At 45.3% G+C, this 16,903-nt stretch overlaps 1 protein-coding gene across 3 annotated transcripts in view; it reads right to left on the bottom strand.

Annotated features, from left to right (window-relative positions):
* ANXA4 (annexin A4) overlaps positions 1 to 11,423 on the bottom strand; it is an 86,297-nt gene extending 74,874 nt beyond the window's left edge. The window contains exons 1-2 of one of the 3 annotated variants that reach the window (XM_033239323.1): positions 11,012 to 11,423; positions 8,215 to 8,300 (exon numbers count right to left, since the gene is read on the bottom strand). The gene's annotated coding sequence lies outside the window, so the exon portion shown is untranslated. Of the gene's footprint in view, positions 1 to 388; positions 492 to 8,214; positions 8,301 to 11,011 lie in introns of those variants that run through there. The other 2 variants (XM_033239322.1, XM_033239324.1) reach the window with 2 other exon arrangements.
* Positions 11,424 to 16,903: the final 5,480 nt, after the last annotated feature.

Genomic DNA, 16,903 nt, shown 5'->3' with positions numbered 1-16,903 from the left:
ACAGATGGGTGCTGGCATAGGCTGTCATGAAGAGCATTCAGGCTTCGAATCCAGAACAAGAACCAAGTTCCAGTCCCCGTTCTGCCCTCCAGATTTAACCCACCTATGAGAGCTGGTTTATTTTGGCATAAAATTGGGACAGTAGCAGTTCCTGCAATGCACAGACTTTTTTGCAAAAATCAGCAATAATGTCAACCTCCATTACACTTTCCTTCTTCCTTAGGAGCACCTTCTTTCTGTTTAGAGAGTGGGTTTGGTAAACCAGGAAGGTGGGGCTAGCCCCAGAAGGAGATAGTAAGTGGTCCAAGGCAACCCCATTTGAACAGCCATGAATGGGTTAGGAGTGGCCATGGGACCCACTTCTGACCAAAAAGAAATAAGGACAAACCTGCTAAGACGCTTTGAAGTTCCTCCAGGCGAAAAAGACAGAGTCGGCCAGCCAAACTCCCCCTTTCTCCTGGCCCTGGATGTTGTCAGGACATGATGTCTGGAGCTATGGCTTCAAAAGGATTCTACTCAATATCGATTGTATAGGGTCTGTCTAGCTTGTTATATGAGGAAAGTTCTCAAATTCAAAAGTACACAAAAGTCATGTGGGGAGCAGTTAAAATACAGATTTTCGGTGAGGACCCTGCAGATCTTGGGTAGCCCCAGAAACTTCATTTAATCCAGTTTAAATAAGCAACCCTGGCATTCTCCTCATAAGAATCAGTCCAGGCCCTGTTTCTTACGCAAGTGGTTTTCAGACCCCAGTTCCAAAACTGCCACTCGCTATGTGTGCAGCCACTCACAGTCTTTACTTAAAATTTATTTTGCCCCTATCATGTGCGAGGTGTGGCAGGAGAAAGATGGAGGGGACACGATCTTGCTCTCAAGGAGCACGTAATCTCCTAAGAGAAATAGAACAGGTATATAAGTAGTCTAAGGACAAAGTGGCATGTGAGAACTATTACAAATTGCAGGGTAGGGGAAGATGGACAATGTACCCCTAAGAAATTCAAAGAGCTCTCATGTGACTTAGGCTTTGAACAGTAATGGGATTTCAATAGGGAAATAATTTTCCAGGCAGAGAAAACAGTAAAAACAAAGCTCCCACTATGATTATGAACACTGAGACTTATTTGGAAAAGAGTAGTTAGTTTGGAGTTGAGTGGGAGTTTAAGGACACCATGAAGGGAGCAAGAGCTACAAAAGTAATTTTCAAAACTGGATCATTTTTGTAGCAGGCCAGGACTAGAGGGTGGATTAGATTTTCCAGGCCATGGGAAACCGTCCATTCATACTGCACACTTGTAGCAAGGGCCGAGTATGGGCTCAGCAGCACTGTGCTAGCCAGAGGGGACTGCATGGTCCCTGCCCTCAGTGGAGCTCAAAGCTGAAGAGAGGAGGCAGGTATGTGATCAGACATAGTAAGGTGTGAACATTCCCATGCTGGGGAAATCACAGAGTCAGGAGTGTGTAGGAGAGGCCCCTGACCCAGATTATATCAGGGAAGGAGACCGTATCTAAGATGAACATTGGAGGTCTGGACAGGCTAAGCAGGGAAGCAAGGAGCCATGTTTCTCCAAGGCTAAATCTCTGCCTTGATTTCCTTCCTGTTACCCAGCACTTTCATTTTATCTGAAAACATTTATTACATAACTTTGCCATGCACTGGGGCAGCTGCAAAGGGAAGTAGGGATTTATATTCCAGGCCAGCAGTTCCTTACATGGGATCCTCGGACCCTCTAGGACCTATCCCTCGATACTCATCTGGCCTGTCTCCCATACACCTACAGAATGGATTTAGTTTCTAAGGGACCTCCATCTCCACCTCTGGGACTTGCCTGCCGTAACAGACATGCCATTCCTTCAGTGTGCTTTGGTCTAGCCTTCTCATCTCCATGACTGTGCATAAGCCCTTCTTCTCTAGCCCTGGCTCAATATAAAGCTTCCTCCTCCAGGAAGCCTTCTCTGACCACTAATGATACAGTTAGGTGCACCTCTTCTGTTACTCCATGGCAGTCTGCACATATCTGTCAAATTATTATACTAATCATATAGTCCTATGATTTTTGAATCATTGATTTACTGATCTGAGTCAGTGTGTTTCATTCTTGAATCTCTAGTGCCTGTCACTTATATATAAAATAAAGAAATGCACCTTTGCCCATTTGGCAGAGGCTACTGACCTCCTGCCTAGCTCTCGAAGACCCTACCCCAAGGTTCTGAGCTGTCTCCCCTCCCTTTAGATGCTGCCCTAAGTCTTGCTCCCACGAGGATGGGCCACCAGAGTCATGATGCAGCACATCATCCTGCTTCAGCCTCTGCTGTCCACTCCTCACCTGGAACCCCTGGATACTCAGAATGACCTAGATCAATATTAAGTTCATCTTAGACAAGTGGTTTGGACTTAGACTCTCCTTCCCCTCTGAAAGAATTCAGCCCCATGGCTTAATCTCCCAGCCCTGTCTTTTTCAGCTGATTTCCCTTTATATTTATTTATTCATTTATTTATTTTATTTTATTTTTTGAGACAGGGTCTCATTCTGTCATCCAGGTTGGAGTTCAGTGGCATGATCTTGGCTCACTGCAACCTCTGCCTCCAAGGTCCAAGTAACCTCCTACCTCAGTCTCCCCAGTAGCTGGGACTATAGGCACATGCCACCATGCCTGGCCAATTGTTTTATATTTTTGGTAGAGTAATGGTTTCGCCCAGGCTGGTCTCGAACCCCTGAGCTCAGGCGATCCACCTATTTTAGCTTGGGATTACAAGCATGAGCCACTGCGCCTGGCCTGATTCCCCCACTTTTAACCCATTATACAGAGTGGTAAAGCATAGGATATAGTCATACTGACAAGTTTAAATCCTGGCTGTGCCGCTCGTCAGTGTGCAACTTTGAGCAAATTACTCAACCCCTTTGTGCCTCTGTTTCCTCATCTTACATTGGCAATGATAATACTAGTACCCACCTACTATGGGTGAAAATTTAATGAAATATCATACCAGATGTCTGGCACAGGGTCAGGATCATAGAAGACACTTGGTGAACATTAGCTATCAATGTCTCCAGCAGAGAGAGGCAGGTCTCTCACAGACTAAGACACAGTCTGGCTGAAGATAGGGGTCCAGGCTCCAAAGTCAAGGTCAGGCCCCTCAGTGCCCATGGCCATTGATATCACCAGAAGAAATTTATCTGACAAAGGCCCCTGCCCCAGAAAGTCTACCTAGTCTATGGGTCCTGATTTATTCCATCTACCTCCTGTCTCTGCTTCTGTAGCAAAAGACACCCTGGAATCAATCAGACCATTTAAAAACAGAGCTAGGCCAGGTGCCATGGCTCATGCTTGTCATCCCAGTACTTTGGGAGGCTGAAGCAGACAGATGGCTTGACTCCAGGAGTTTGAAACCAGCCTGGGAAATGTGGTAAAACTCTGTCTCTACAAAAAATACAAAACATTAGCTGGGCGTGGCAGTACATGCCTATAGTTCCAGCCACCTGGGAGGCTACAGTGGAAGGGTCGCTTGCATGCAGGAGTTTGAGGCTGCAGTGAGCCATGGTTGTGCCACTGCACTCCAGTCAGGGTGACAGAGTGAGACCCTGTCTTAGAAAAACAAAAGGAAAAATGAAAACCAAAAGCAGAGCCTTCTCCACCATCCAACTAGAGGCACCTTTACATTCTTTTAGGAACCAGCTACCCAAGTGAAACACATGGCAAGAATGAGCGGTAGCTGCTTCATCTCCTTGGAAACTGAAGGATACTTGCATGTTAGTTCTTTGTACACATATAAGGAAGTATATGATCAAATGTTAATTTTACGGTTGGAAAATCTGAGAATTATACATTCCTCGTTTCTATTTAATTCTCTCCCTTCACAAACAATGTTAAATGGGCAGGTGATATCTGTAATGCTCTATTTTTTTTAAATTAATAGGTAATATATAAACATAATAAAAAATTCAAATAGTACAAATAAGTACATAATGACAAGTCTGTAAGACTTTCCTTTCCCCTCCCCAGGCAACCACTCTTATAATTTTCCTGTGTATCCTCCTAGAAGTATTTAATGCACTAATAAGCATATGAGAATATAGATAGCCTCCATCTTTTTTTTTTTGAGATATTTTTTAAAAAGTAAAGTACAGCTTTGCGTGGTATGCTACCATATTGGTGTATAAAAATGATGGAGGCTCTCATGCCTGTAATCCCAGCACTTTGGAAGGCTGAGGCAGGTGGATCACTTGAGGTCAGGAGTTTGAGACCAGCCTGGCCAACATGGTGAAACCCCATCTCTACTAAAAATAAGAAAAAATAGCTGGGCGTGGTAGTGCACGCCTGTAATCCCAGCTTCTACGGAGGCTGAGACAGAAGAATTGCTTGAACCCAGGGCAGAGGTTGCAGTGAGCTGAGATCAAGCCACTGCACTCCAGCCTGGGTGACAGAGTGAGACTGTTTAAAAAAAAAAAAAAAAAAAGAAGTAGGGTATATAAGCATCTGTACCCCACTGTAATGTCAAGTAAAATCACTCTGTGATTTTCCTCCATGTATAATATGGGGGAAAATGAATATTCCCCCATAAAATATGTATTAATACAAAATTAATGTGAAATATAATGTAAAATTAATAAAGTAAATTAACATAAATTATGTAATATAATGTAAAATTAATATCATTTATAAAAATTAGTTATAATTTTATAATTAACACATTAATATAATGTAAAATTAATGGAAAATAATGTAAAATTAATATTCCCCCATAATATATGTATTTTCCCCCATCTATGCCTTTTCTCTAATTATCCTCTCTTGTGAGTTGACTTTTCAGTAAACCTTCAGAGGGCAAAGGGGATCCTTTCTCTTGTCCCCTACAGTAATTTTATACAATATTTTAAAATAATTTTGGGCCAGTGGTTCATGCCTGTAATCCCAGCACTTCAGGAGACCAAAGCAGGAGGATCACCCAGGAGTTTGAGACCAGCCTGGGCAACATAGCGAGACTCTATCTGTACAAAAATTTTTAATAATAATAATAATAAGCTGGGCATGCCTATAGTCCCAGCTCCTCTAGAGGCTGAGGTGGAAGGATTGCTTAAGCTCAGGAGTTTGTGGGTATGGTGAGCTATGATTACACCAGTGCATTCCAGGCTGGACTACAGAGCAAGACCCCCTTTCTACAAATTAAAAAAGTAACAATTTTGTGTATGAAACAAAGTTTTGACCACAACTCATTATGAGAAGTCAGGTGTGACATTTCCACTTGCAGTGTCGTGTGGGCACGCAAAGAGTTTCTAATTTTGGATTTTCAGATTGGGGATACTCAAGCTGTATCCATGACTGAGTTTAGAAGTGTGTCTATAAACTCCTTGAAATTGTATGAAAAATGTTAAGTACATATTTATTTTTATCAAGAAAGGATCCATGGCTTCATTCAGATTCTTATAGGGGTCTGTGATTCTAAGGATGAGAACCAGAGTCAGCAGGTGCTTGCACAGCATCAAAAAGTAGCAGTAGCAGAAGCTGAAGTTGGGTAAGACTCAGAAAATGTTTTCCTGAGTCCCCTGCAGAGGAGGAGTAAGAGAGAAGATGCTGGGGGCTGATCATGGCACAGGCTTATAGCTCTAAAGGACCTTCTCCAGGGAAGATGGTTCAATCGCATATAAATCAGGAGAACTTGTTCCCAGTAATCACAGGGCCCCTCTATATTAGATTCTGTGAATGATTTAACATGCCACCTCTCTAGCAGGGGTGAGTGCCTAAACCCAGAGGAATGAATCCACAGTGACTGGGCAGGGAGGTCTCTTGATGACTTGACAAAATGAAGTAGAGGTGGGCATGGGGGGGCTTCCAGGCTGCTTGTTCTGTGTGTTGCTTCTAGGCCTAAAGGGTTAATTATTTCATTAGAGAGGAGGAGGAAAATGAACGGATTTTTTTTTTTTTTTTGAGATAGAATCTTGCGGTCACTCAGGCTGGAATATAGTAGTACAATCTTGGCTCATTGCAACCTTTGACTCCTGGGCTCCAGTGATTCTCCCACTTCAGCCTCCCATATAGCTGGGACTACAGGAGCGCACCACCACACCTGGTTAATTTTTATAGTTTTTTTCATGTGTTTGTTTGTTTTTGGTAGAGACAGAATTCACCATGTTGCCCAGGCTGTAGAAGGTCTTTTCCATAGTAATTTACAGTCTGACACTTAGCTGCAATTTATTTCTGGTGCTGATTGTGGATATAATATTCACTCTATTTTTTCATTTCAAGCAGTATGGACTAAGAAGCAGTATGGCAATTTACTGACATCAAACAACCCGAATCTTTAAAAAGAATTCTTCAAAGGTGGCGGTTCAGGTTCCCATAGCAAAAGCTCTCAGTCCAGTTCAAACAAAACCAAACACTAATAAATTACTCCCAATAAAACCAACAACAGGCCTTAGATAGAAATCCTAAATTCCTCAGGGAATTAATGTAGTACTCCATCTCAGTTTCAACTAAGTTAATCAACAAACAAACAAACAAAAAAACATTCAGTTGGAGCTCCACATTGTTCTAGAGTTGTTAGTGCTGTAAGACTATGTGGTGAGTTTACAGAGGAAAAAAAAAAAAACTGCTAATCAAATCACAAGGGAGATGTGATTGGTATAATAAAGAACTATCCTTGGCCGGGCGCAGTAGCTCACGCCTGTAATCCCAGCACTTTGGGAGGCTGAGGCAGGCAGAGCACGAGGTCAGGGGTTTCCACCCTGACATAGTGAAACCCCGTCTCCACTAAAAATACAAAAATTAGCCTGGCATGGTGGCGTGTGCCTGTATTCCCAGCTACTTGGGAAGCTGAGGCAGGAGAATCACTTGAACTTGTGAGGCAGAGGTTGCAGTGAGCAGTGGGTGACAAAGCAAGACTCTGCCTCAAAAACAAACAAACAAACAAACAAACAAACAAAAGAACTATCCTTGAGAAAGAAGGTTTTAGCATTTACCATATTACCTAGAGTTTATACATAATGACCAAAATCTAAGTTTCCTTGGAAAGGTGATATGTTTTGTTTTGTTTTGTTTTGTTTTGAGACGGAGTCTCGCTCTGTCACCCAGGCTGGAGTGCAGTGGCCAGATCTCAGCTCACTGCAAGCTCCACCTCCCGGGTTCACGCCATTCTCCTGCCTCAGCCTCCCGAGTAGCTGGGACTACAGGCGCCGCCACCTCGCCCAGCTAGCTTTTTGTATTTTTAGTAGAGACAGGGTTTCACCGTGTTAGCCAGGATGGTCTCGATCTCCTGACCTCGTGATCCGCCCGTCTCGGCCTCCCAAAGTGCTGGGATTACAGGCTTGAGCCACCGCGCCCGGCAGGTGATATGTTTTTATTAATGCTTTATTCAAATTATGACGTATGCACATATTCATATAAGTGTTTCTAAAACATAGTTTCTCAGTCGGGCATGGTGGCTTACACCTGCAATCCCAGAACTTTGGGAAGCTGAGGAGAGAGAATCGTCTGAAGTCAGGAGTTCGAGACCAGCCTTGGCAACATGGTGAAACTCCACCTCTACTAAAAACACAAAAATTAGCTGGGTGTGGTCCCAGGCACTCAGGAGGCTGAGGCAAGAGAATCGCTTGAACCTGGGAGGCAAAGTTTGCAGTGAGCTGAGATGGCACCACTGCACTCCAGCCTGGGTGACAGAGAGAGACGCTGTGTCAAAACATAAAAAAAAAAAAAAAAAAAGCATAGTTTCTCGAAGTGAGGCCCGAATCACAGTCATCCAGGGAGCTGCTTAAATAAGCAGAATCTGCATGTTGTATAAGCTTCCTGGGTGATTTTGATGCACCCTGAAGTTTGGGAACTACAGCTTTAGAAGTTACCTGAACTTAACCTGCTAACCCTTCCCAGCTCCATCAGAAAAGGGCTGTGAACCTCTGCCTGAACACCTCTAGTGAGAGAGCTCTCGCCAACATCAAGGCTGCCTAGTCTGTGGGTTTTAAAAGCCACTTCCTCAAATTCAACCAGAGCCTACCACCCAGCTCTGCTAAACACCTCAAAGAGCGAGTTTATTCCCTTGTCCACATGTCAAACACCTCTGGCATTTAGGGCTGCTGGCTAGCATGCACCCCCCACACTCACTGCAAACTTCTCTCTTCTTTTTCTTTAGAGACAAGATCTCACTCTGTCACCTAGGCTGGAGTGCAGTGGCACAATCATAGCTCACTGCAGTCTCAAACTCCTGGGCTCAAGGGATCCTCCTACCTCAGGCTCCCAAGTAGCTGGGACAACAGGTGCGCTCCCTTTCCAGTTGAAACAGTTCTAGTTCATCCAACCCCATTTCACATCAGCTTGACAAGAAGAAAATAAGAAAAAGAAAAACATTTGTTCAAATTTAGTTAACAATCTACGAAGCCACAAATCCAAATTACTATGAACCAAGCACTGATGGAGTTATGGTAGGGCGGAGAGGATAAGAGAACAGGCTTTTGTATCCTGGCGGCTGGATTTAAGCTTTAGTTCACAAATGGTCTGAACTTGACCAAGGACGATGATGTGGAACCTTGGGATCCTCAGCTGTAAACCAATGTTAATAACCCCATTGCAGGTTGAAGTGAAGATTAGATAAAACAGTCTAAGATGAGTGTTACTAAAAGTTGCTCCAGGGAGGACACTGCAGTGTCTATCAAACTGCCTCCATACGTAGCCCTAATTGCAGTGAAAAACAAACCCTCAAGGGCTAGGTTTGGACCAAATCGCAGCCCAAATCCCAAGCAAAATGTTTTCGAGGTTTCTTGTTTTAGATTTAAAAGGTATATAATTTTTGGGTTCTACTTCAAAATATATCTGTGATTGTTTTAGTATAAAAAGTGTTTTTAATCTGAAATATTTGTGTAAAAGTGACACTCAAAGAGAATCTCCTCCTCTTGTTTTTGTTTGTTTGCTTGCTTGTTTATCACCCAGGCTGGAGTGCAGTGGTGTGATCATAACTCACTGCGGCCTTGAACTCCTGGGCTTAAGCAATGCTCCCTCTCCAGCCTCCCAAGTAGATGGGACTACAGGTGGGCGCTACCATGCCCAGCTAATTTTTAAACTTTTTGTACAGATGGGGTCTTGCTATGTTGCCCAGGCTTCCCCACCCCTTGTTTATTCTGGAACTTCAGGTTCCTGGCACACTACCCACCATCCCCAGTGCCTGCCATTCATCTTGATCTCCCTCGGAGAAAAGCAGGCTTAGTCTACAAGCAGATAATAAGTGAGCTCAGGAAAACAAAAGAGTGGCTGGACATAAACAAAGAAACATGCCACTGGACATGAGCCTGGGGATGACCAGGAGACTCACCCTTTAAACACTAAGGCCTGGAGTGGTACATGGCTTGACTGTGCGGGTTACTCTCTAAATTGCTTGCAGAGAAAAATGATCCCTAACCAAACGCAAGAACATCTAGGAGGGAAATTCACAGACGCCTTTGATCCAGTAGCTGTGTGTCTGTGCCTGTCTACATGTGGGTGGGGGCAGGGGTGTACTTGCATCCATATCCTCAATCAACAGAAATCTGACATGAGCTGAATGAAGATGGCCTTGGCCTGATAGGGCTCTGGGGAGTCAGCAGCTCTTGGGTCGCTGGGGTTATCCATTTTCTTATTCCTATCCACTTCCTCTCCTAATTGCTCTTCCATTTGTGTCTGAGAATTCCCTGGCAACGAAAAACCTAGGGTTTGGGCGCTGGGCATGGTGGCTCATGCCTGTAATCCCAGCACTTTGGGAGGCTGAGGCAGGTGGATCACGTGAGGTCAGGAGTTCAAGACCAGCCTGACCAACATGGCAAAACCCTGTCTCTACTAAAAATACAAAAAAATAGCCAGGCGCAGCGTCAGGTGCCTGTAGTCCCAGCTACTCGGGAAGCTGAAGCAGGAGAATGGCGTGAACCTGGAAGGCAGAACTTGCAGTGAGCCAAGATCGAGCCACTGCACTCTAGCCTGGGCGACAGAGCAAGGCTCCATCTCAAAAAAAAAAAAAAAAAAAAAAATTCTAGGGTTTGGTTATCAATAGTTACCAGTTACCTCCTGAGTAGCTGGGATTATAGGCACGTGGTGGCATGCACCTGTAGTCTCAGCTACTCAGGAGGTTGAGGTGGGTGAAACACCTGAGCCTGGGAGGCAGAGTGAGCTGTATCCAGGCACTGCACTCCAGCCTGGGCTACAGGAGTGATACTGCGTCTTAAAACAAAACAAAAAATTAAAGGGCAAACAGTAGGGAATGGAAAAGCGTGGTGGGGTGTCATGGACTGGTGGGCAGGAGAATGGATAACTTGGAGAGGACCACCCTATCTATCCTTCCCACCGTCAGCAGGAGAGAGCAGATACCGAGTTCCATGAAAAGCACGAGTTATGCAGGACCCACTCTGCTCTATCAACTCAGAAGACTTGCATTGACCCGGGGGGTACTTCTGCCGGCAAATTGTTGAGAAGCATCCTCCTTGGCCCCAAAGTCTCCAGCTGGTCAAAGTCATGACAAACTGGTGAGACTGCGCCACCGGCCAACTCAAGTCATGGATCCTATAATGATCAGACTCCGATGTGCCGGGCACTGTGCCGAGGGCATTAGACACACGAGAAGGTAAGAAAATGGTAAGGATCTAGGAGAATGGAGTAAGTTTCTTAAATGGAGTAAAGAAAGAATCAAAAAGTAAACTGTAAGAGGTGTTAGGCGCAGTTAGCTACAGTCAAGATTATCTCGGTCCTTTCTTTTTGATGCCCGAGCCCAGCACACGGACTGAATAAATAACTGCCGTGGTCTCTGACCCGCGTCCTGAGCTGTGTAAGCGGCCCTGGATGGTGCCAGTAGTTAGGCGCCGCACTCGCCTCCCTCTCGCCCACCCGGAGCGCGTCCCGAGCCCGCTGGCCCCCTCCACCCTGTGGCCGCCCGGGCTTGCCCGCAAGCCGGCGGCGAGCACCCACTCTAGGGCGCAGCGCGGAGCCGGGCATCCCCGCGAGACCCTCTAGGGCCATGTTCCCCGAGCCCAGGACCCCCAGCCCGGAGCCCCTTTACCCCTCGTACCGAGGCCGGGCTACGCTCCTCCTCTGCGGCTGCGGAGGTCACACCCTGCTCAGGGCCAGATGGCGGGTCTTATCCGGGACGGCGGATCCGCCCCGCTTTGGGGTGGAGACTGAGCCCGAGTTCCTGGTTTTTCCTCTGCCCACGAGACCGGAAAATCCCTGGCTAGGCGAAGCGCACCTGGGGCCCCGGGCCTGGACGGCCGCGCCAGGAGCTCTCTGAGGGGCGGGCCTCGACCCTCGGCGGGTCCGCCCTCCACACGTGCCCGCGCCCCGGGCCGGCCTGGTCCCCCGGCCTCGCCCCCTGCCCGGATTGGATAGTGCCGCCAGTACCGCCAGCCCCGCTCCTGGTCCCGCGGGGTGGGAGCAGTTGGGTTCTCGGGGTCCCAGTTTCCCGGGCGCTCTACACCCTCGGAGGGCCGAGCCCGGGCCACCTCGCCAGTTCCTCCCTGCGCCTGCCGCGCCCAGCTCCGCGCGGAGCCAGAGTCCCGCCGCGAATCCACGCTTCCCCCAACCCCGGAAAACCGTTTCTCTCCTAACGGCAGGCTAGTGCCGAACCCGTGGCCGGAAAAGTAGAAAGTGAAATCTGAAGGGTACATTTCATTTCCCTCTTTCACATGAAAACACATTCCCAAAAGTTTCCAGCCCTTCCCTCATCCCTGTGCGCCCAGCAGGCCGGGAAAGCTTTGGAGTAGGAGTTAGGAGCAGCTCCGGATCTTTCTCTGTACTCCTGCGAGTGACTCCTGCGAGTGACTGAGGTTTAGACACTGTTCGTAGCTCCCAGGTCGACTTGGCGCGGCGCTCATCCCTTGTAATAGTGTTATGTTTTCATATCTGCTTCCCCTGCTGGACACAGCGTCTTGAAGCCACCAACTAGGGCCAGGTCGTCTTAGCACCCATGCCCAGCACCGATTCCGCCACGTAGTGAATGTTTGCAGAATGAATCCGTTGAGTCTATAGGCAAATTCGATTTTTTAAAAAAACAGAGAACAGCCCGTTTGGGGAGTGTTTTCTATCCGACACATCAAAATCTAAGTGGTTAATGGCACCCTTAAAGCTGGAGAGGTAACGTTAAATTATTTCATTAAGATGTAATTTTAAAAGGTGGTTTAATATGGTTTAGAGCATGGGTTTTAGGATCAGTCTGATTTGGATACTAAAACTGGTTCTGCCTCTTTTGTCTGCATGTGATAACTTAAAAAATTAAGGCTGGGAACGGTGACTCACGCCTGTAATCCCAGCACTTTGGGAGGCTAGGGCAAGTGAATCGCTTGAGCCCAGGAGTTCGAGACCAGCCTGGCCAACGTGGTGAAATCCCATCTCAAAAAAAAAAAAAAAAAAATACACACACACACACACTAGCCGGGTGTGGTGGCATGCGCCTGTAGTCCCAGCTATTCAGTAGGATGAGGTGGAAGAAACACCTGAGCCTGGAAGGTGGAGGCTGCAGTGAGCTGAGACTGCGCCACCACACACTAGCCTGGGCAACAGAGCGAGACACTGTCACAAAAAAAAAAAAGAAGAAAGAAAGAAAAGAAAAAATAAGTAAAATAACTAGCCAGGTGCGTAACCACGCCTGTAGTCCCAGCTACTGGCCAGACTGAAGCAGGAGGATCACTCTAAGCCCAGGAGGTCAATGTTGCAGTGAGCTATGACTGCACCACTGCACTCCAGCCTGGGCGACAGAGTGAGACCTTGTCTCAAAACAAAAACAAAAACAAAACAAAACAAAACAAAAAATTAAAGGGCAAACAGTAGGAAGAAATTAAATACAGATAATTCATTTCCTCAGCAAGATGAGAGAGACACTGCATCCCTTACAACCAACAGTTAGTCTGCGTGAGGTGGCTCAGACTGTAATCCCAACACTTTGGGAGGCCCAGGTGGTTGCTTGAGGCCAGGAGTTCGGGAGACTAGCCTAGGCTACATGGTGAAAACCTGTCTCAAAAAAGAGAGAGAGAAAAAGAAAAAATTAGGCTACACGAAAAAAATAAAGGTTAGGAATGAAGCAGACGCTGTTGGCACCCCGCTCAAATAATCTTTACTAGGTGGGTGCATCCAGCCCCAGCTCACTGCCCACTTCTGCCAACATTTGCGCTCAGACCAGACTGGGGAAGCCACAGCTAGAGGCTAACTTTTTTAGGGTATAAAAGGCCAGGAATAAATCTGCGGTACCCTTCATATGCCAGAGCTCCCATGGAATCAGACTGAGGCTAAACTTCATCAGAAATTAGCCCAGTTTCTCCCTCTGGCCTATCCTATTTCCCTCACTTACCTAGAGGCTTCCCTCGAGAATACGCTCACTACAGCACTTGCACTAGAATCCCAGGATCAGGCTCTGTTTCTAGGAAACCTGATCTAAGAGTATTTAAAAAATTAATATAATTATAGAAATTCGACTCCAAGAAGCCTTTAAATTAAAGACAGGGCTGGGTGCTGTGTCTTTAATTTAATCACGCCTGTAAACCAGCACGTTGGAACGCCGCAGTGGGAGGATGGTTTGAGGTCAGGAGTTCGAGACCAGTCTGGGCAACATAATGAGACTCTCTCCCCCACTCACCATGTCTCTTAAAAAAAAAAATAGCCAAGACTAGTGACGCACACCTCTAGTCCCAGCTACTGGGGAGGCTGAGGCAGGAAGATCACTTGAGCCCAGGGGTTTGAAGCTGCAATGAGCTATGCCTCTGCACTCCAGCCTGGGTGACAGAGCGACCACGCCCCCCTCACCCCCCGCAAAAACAAAACAAAACACTTTTTTAAATTAAAAAAAAATTTAAAATCTCACAAGGACAAGGGAATAAAAGAGGAAAAATAATAAGAGTTTGGAACCTGGAAAGCACGTGGACAGGCAACAACTGACTTAACAGACCTGAGAAAGCCGACTTCCAAACCAGGAGTAGGGAAAACCAAGAAACAACATGACAGTGGGATTTCTCGGGATAGGAGAGTTTGCTACACTGGATGCGTTTGAAAGTGGGTGTGTAGGTGAGACTAAACCCAGGACGATTTCTCGTAAGTCTGTACAAGAAGCAGTGAGCCTCCCCAACACTGCACAGTGGCCACTGCTCCTCTTCCGCCAGGGCGGATGATTGGACGCGTGTTCTCTGAAGAATCATGCAGAGCTCTCTGGAATGGGGACACCAGACGTAGTCGAGGTGTTCTGGTTGTCTAAGGTTGCCTAAAAACCACCCCAACACTTGAAGATGACTTAAAACAATGACCATTATATCTCATGGTTTTCTGGGTCTGAATTTGAACTGAGCAATTCTTCTGTTCCACCTGGCACCAAGAAAGGTCACTTGGTGTTATCCAGCTGGCAGATGGGCCAGTCTGGAGAACTCACATATTGGGTACCACGATAAGAAGAGCTGGAAGGTTGGTCTCGACTGGCACTGTCAACTAGAGCATCTACACATGCCCTCTTCACATGGCAGGCTCAGGGTCAGATTTCCTTCATGGAGGCTCAGGGTTTCCAGAAAGGATACTCCAAGACATCCAGGCAGAAGTTACAAGGCTTCTTATTATGCAGGCTTGGAAGCTGTTGAACGTTATTCTGTTGCATTCAATAAGTCATGCCTGTCACTAGGGCCAGCCTAGATTCGAGGGAAGGGGATTAGGCTCCATCTCTGAGTGGGGAGGGGTGGGAGGGTGCAAAGAACTTGCAGCCATCTTTCATCAAGGCCAAGAGATGAACATAAGACTAGGGCTACTGTACTGAAGTTGAAGAGCCACATGAAACTTAAGATGATGTCTACTGAGCTGCTTGGTATTCTTCCCACTTGGCTCCTAGAACTCTGGCAGCCAGGATCAAACTCACTAGGATGGGGAGTTTGGAATATTCTTCTCTGGGGAATCTAAGAGGAAAGACCTGAAAAAAATGTAATCATTTGCGCAATTAAACTGGAGGAACCTGTTGGTCAACTCATCCTTGTCAAGCCCCACCCACTTACACACGCACTCAGGGCTTCCAGGCAGCTTTGCAGATCTCACTCTTAGGCTTGCGAGATAAAATACAGGACACTTAGTTAAATTTGATTTTCAGTGAAACACCAAGTAATGTTTTACTAAAATATAAAATACTCATGTACTATAAGTATGTCCAAAATATTGCATGAGACATACTAAAAATTATTCATTGTGTATCTAAAATTCAAATTTAACCAGACATCCTGTCTTTTTTTTCTTTCTTTTTGTTGCTAAATCTGGCACACTTAAGTAAGAGCAGGCAGCTGAAGGTCATCACAATGTAAGGGAAGGATCTGACATTAAAGACAGAACCCAAAACATGCTAACAGGAAAAAAGAGACAAGGAAGGAAAAGAGTATATAGGGAGAAGAAAACTGAGAAATCTATTATTGATCTTCTCTGAGAAAGATCAAACAAAACAGAAAAACTGGGCGCAATGACATGAACCTGTAGTCCCTGCTACTTGATAGGCTGAGGCAAGAGGACCACTTGAGCCCAGGAGTTTGAGGCTATAGTGTGCTATGACCACACCTGTGAACAGCCACTGCACTCTAGCCTGGGTGACATAGCGAGACACTAGCTCAATAAGTAAATAAATAAATACTCTAAAAAAGGAACACTCATAGAACCAAACACAGCTCTTTTAAATTAAAAATACAATAGCAAAAATGAAAAACTCAGTAGAATGTTAAGAAGATAAAGTTAGAAAATATCCTAGAATGCAAAGACAAAAGGCAAAGAGAAGGGGAAGAAATATTAAAAAATAAGAAGATTAGAAAGCCAGCCCTGGACATCTGGGAAACAGGAAGAAATGAATTATTCAATTACATATTTTGAGAAATAAAGAGCATGCATTTCCACATTGAAAGTGCTCACTGTGCACAGTGCAATGGACAAAACCAGAACCACACCAAGGCACATTGTGATAAAACTTCAGAAGACTGAGGACATAGAGAAGATCTTACAAGTACCCAAGAGGAAATAAGGTTTCACATAAAGGATCCAGAATCAGAATGGCATCTGATTTCTCAGTAGCAACACATGAAACTGAAAGACGATGGAATAATGTCTTTAAAATGCTGAGAGTAGGCCGGGTGCAGTGGCTCACACCTGTAATCCCAGCACTCTGAGAGGCCAAAGTGAGTGTATCACTTGAGGACAGGAGTTCAAGACCACCCTGGCCAACATTATGAAACCCCATCTCTACTAAAAAATACAAAAATTAGCCAGGCGTGGTGGTTGCCTGTAATCCCAGATACTCAGGAGGCTGAAGCATGAGAATCACTTGAACCTGCGAAGTTTCAGTGAGTCAAGATGGCACCACTGCACTCCAGCCTAAGTGATGGAGCGAGACTCTGTATCTAAATAAATTAAATAAATAAGTAAATAAAATGCTGAGAGAAAATTATTTCTAACATAGATTCTCATACCCACACAAATTAGCAGTCAAATGTGGGAGTAAATATATTTCAGACACGTACAATTTCAAAATATTTATCTCCCATGTATCTTTTCTTAAGAAGTTTTCAGATGATGAAATCTTTTCCACGTAAACAAGGACATAAACCAATAAACTTTTTTTCTTAAAAAAAGGCAATAGCAGAATGAACAACTGAGAATTGAATGATGGGGAAGGGTAATTAGTTAATACTATAGTTATGAACTTCTAATTTTTCTTAACTCTAGAGTACAGCTAACATTTACTTACTGTATGCACTTACTATGTGCCAGTCAGTATTCTAGGTGCTTTAAATATACGATATTAATGAGTTAATCCTCACATGGCTCTATGGGTTAGATACTCTCATAGAGTAGGTGTCAAGAAGTATTACTATTAATGGTATACAATCATTTATTAATTCAACAAGTTGCATTAAACTTCCTACTGCAGATTGTATTTTTCAGAATTGCTGCAACAATATGTTCAGTC

The sequence above is a fragment of the Trachypithecus francoisi genome, unplaced genomic scaffold, assembly GCF_009764315.1.
Source record: "Trachypithecus francoisi isolate TF-2019V2 unplaced genomic scaffold, Tfra_2.0 Lachesis_group17, whole genome shotgun sequence".
In the NCBI taxonomy this organism is placed as follows: Eukaryota; Metazoa; Chordata; class Mammalia; order Primates; family Cercopithecidae; genus Trachypithecus; species Trachypithecus francoisi.
This window is presented reverse-complemented; position numbering and strand designations above follow the sequence as displayed.